The sequence below is a fragment of the Chrysemys picta genome, unplaced genomic scaffold (assembly GCF_011386835.1).
Source record: "Chrysemys picta bellii isolate R12L10 unplaced genomic scaffold, ASM1138683v2 scaf5497, whole genome shotgun sequence".
In the NCBI taxonomy this organism is placed as follows: domain Eukaryota; kingdom Metazoa; phylum Chordata; order Testudines; family Emydidae; genus Chrysemys; species Chrysemys picta.
Genome location: NW_027058197.1, coordinates 1 through 3,000, shown reverse-complemented (window position 1 = coordinate 3,000; position 3,000 = coordinate 1). Strand labels below are relative to the sequence as shown.

The 3,000-nt window shown below is 50.2% G+C and overlaps 1 long non-coding RNA gene across 1 annotated transcript; it reads left to right on the top strand.

The window, feature by feature from the left end:
• Positions 1 to 1,454: 1,454 nt before the first annotated feature.
• On the top strand, positions 1,455 to 2,981 carry LOC135980647 (uncharacterized). Its single transcript, XR_010597604.1, has 4 exons — positions 1,455 to 1,808; positions 1,911 to 1,943; positions 2,721 to 2,741; positions 2,846 to 2,981. It is a non-coding gene; the product is annotated as an uncharacterized LOC135980647 (long non-coding RNA).
• The last annotated feature ends 19 nt before the right edge of the window (positions 2,982 to 3,000 follow it).

The following is a 3,000-nucleotide window of genomic DNA, read 5'->3' as shown; positions in this document are numbered from 1 at the left end:
AAACAATAGTGATTGGAGACACGTTCTGGATCTAAGATCACTCGACAGATTTGTAAAGCTACAGCGCTTCAAGAAGGTTACTTTGTCAGCAATAATCCCATCTCTGGACCATGGAAACTGGTTCTCGACCCTTGACCTACAAGATGCTTACTTCCATATCGTGATCCACAGAAGGTTTCTAGTATTCACTCTGAGACAAGACCACTTTCATTGTCTGCACCCAGAGTGTTCTCAAAGGTCCTTTCTATGGTTGTGGTGCTCCTTCGTAAACAAAGAGTGATAATATTCCTGTATCTAGATGATTGCCTGCTCAAGGCATGCTCCTTTGATGATGCTTTGACTCCCCCACAAAAGACTATGGACCTATTCCTCCAACTGGCTCTATAAGTAGACATCCAAAAGACCATATTAACTCCAGTATAACGTCTGGAATTCATAGAGGCCTACCTCGATGGAGCAGAGGCCAAAGCCTTCCTCCCGTTATGCAGGTTCAACACCATAGATAACTTGATCTCTAACGGACAGGCCAACCCTCAGACCTTGGTCAGAAATGGTCTTCAACTACTGGGATGCATGGTGGCAGGCATCTTCGTAATAAATCAGTGTCTGATGCTCAGTACTCGACTCGACTCTGAAAGCCCACCCCTCCATTCAGGGCACTGCTGCAGCGTCGCCGAGAGTGGAGCACCCATAGAGACCCACTGAAAGAAGAAGAAAGGGTTACTCACCTTGTGCCGTAACTGTGGTTCTTTGAGATGTGTCCCCCTGTGGGTGCTCCACTACTTGCCCTCCTTCCCCTCTGTTTTGGAGCTCTTACCTATGAGCTCTGTGTAGAGAAGGAACTGGGGGCAGTTTGTCTGCACAGCGCTGTAGTGACCTAATGCATGGGAGGGGGAGAGCGTATGTGTGGGCCGAACAGAAACGGCTGCCTAAAATCTCCGATGAGAGGCGCAGGGGTGTGAATACACAGAGAGTGGAGCAACACACGTCTCGAAGCACTGCAGTTACTGTACAAGGTGAGTAACCCTTTCTTATCCCATTTTCCACTCAGGGAACTGAGGCCCAGAGCGATCAGGGCCCCAGTTCAGCTAGATACAGGTGTAACTTTAACTGTGTGAATAATCCCATTATTATAAGTTAGTCTCTCGCTGTCAGGCATTTTTTCCAGCCCTCAAATCATTTTCGTGGCTCTTTTCTGCATCCTTTCCAGTGTTTCAACGTCTTTTTTCAAATGAGGTCAGCCAGTTGTTCAGGCAGCCCCACAGCCAGCTGCACCGGCTGCCAGCCACAGCTGGAGTGGCCCAGGGCAGCTGGCCCCCGGGACCATCTGAGCAGCAGCCGGTGGGGCTGGCCCAGAGACTGCCTGAGCAGTGGTCCCTCGGGCGGCCACAGCTGCTGCTGCTCAAAGGCCCCCTGGCAGCTGGTGCCACTGGCCCTGCCCCCTCTCCAGCAGGGCCCCCCCTAAGATTTACTTAGGGGTACTTCTCGTATAAGTCCTGAACTGGTCACAAGCGGTGAATTTTATTGTTTATTGCCCGTGACCTGTCCAAAACTTTCTCTAAAAATACCCATGACTAAATCGTAGCCTTGGGCATGGTACAGGGGTGATTGAGTGAGGGTCTAAGGTCTGTGATGTACTGGAGGTCAGACTACGACCCGTCCGGCCTTAAACTCTATGAAGCTATGATTTTCTGCAAAATAGCAGCTCTTTGCTAGTATTAGAAGAGACCATCACCCACTGGAATCTCACCTCTCTCAATCTCTTCTTTCTTTAGACGATCTGCAATCTAATCTGGAGAAAGAGAGAGGTAAGTTCCTGGGACAAGTTCACCAAACTAACAGTAGGAAATGAATAACCTCGTTAATGCGACAGCATGAAACCTCACCTCTTTCTTCCTTTTCTCTTCCAGAGATTCTGCGCTCTGAGCTGGAGAACGAGAGAGGTAAATGTCTGGGCTCTCAGGAGGCTTGAATGATTTTCTCTCACTGTACATAGTCAGACAGACTTTGGCCTCTGTCTCTGCACTGTCTGTTAGGAGAGGCTCTGGGAACCAAACGGCCGGGGAGCTCTGACTAATCATGGAACGGGGTAACTGCTCCATAGATAAAGTTGCTGCTCAGTTTCCATCGTAAGCCTGATTTTAGCCCTTCCTCTAAACTACACACACAGGGGAGTGTCCATATCCCAAACTGGTGGGTCTGCCTGTGCCAATGTACCTTTTTGCTACTGAATTTGAAGGAATGGCGGGGTGGGGAGATCCTGATGCCCTGGAAAAAGAGGCTCAGCAGAGTCCTAAAGTCTCCAAGCACTCTCTGACTCTTTGAGGCACAAAGTCAATGAGAAGGAGCCAGCTAATGTTGCTGATCCCTGAGTTGAGATCCAGCATCCAGAGCCAAGGTTTAGCGCATTAAACCCTCACTTCCACGTTATCAGGGCCTAGCCCCTCACCAAGCTTCTAGGCACATGGGGAGTGTGGACACTACACCACAGGTGAGCCCAGCTAGGGCAGGGCATGGGAACCCAGCGAGGGAAAGATGTCAAGAAGGGGTGTGTGATCCATGGAGAGATCTATGAGGATGGAGCTCAGGCCAGGAGACCTGGGCAGAAAGAAGCCAGCAGAGAGCACAGTGGAGGGGGCAAAGTGGTCCTTTAAAGGCACATTCCCTAACCCAGGAGCTGTTGTAGAACTGACTGCACACCCATGTCTCTCTGTTTGCAGGGAAATCCCTGGCTGAACTTGGTAAGTGCCATGTGTCCCCTTCCCACCACCCCATATAACACTGTGTCCTACGCTAGCAGTCCGTGCTCCGGGAAGTGCTCACCTCTTGGTGTGTTTGATTTCAGGCTGGAGTAAAGTCAGAAAAAATGCAGGTAAGTGAAGCTGGTATTTTAATGTCAGACCCCCTGCACCACTCTGCTGCCCAGCAGATGCACACATGCCAGAAGTCACAGGGAAAGCAGTGTGGTCAATGAAAATGCCAGATTCGTCACAATGCCCA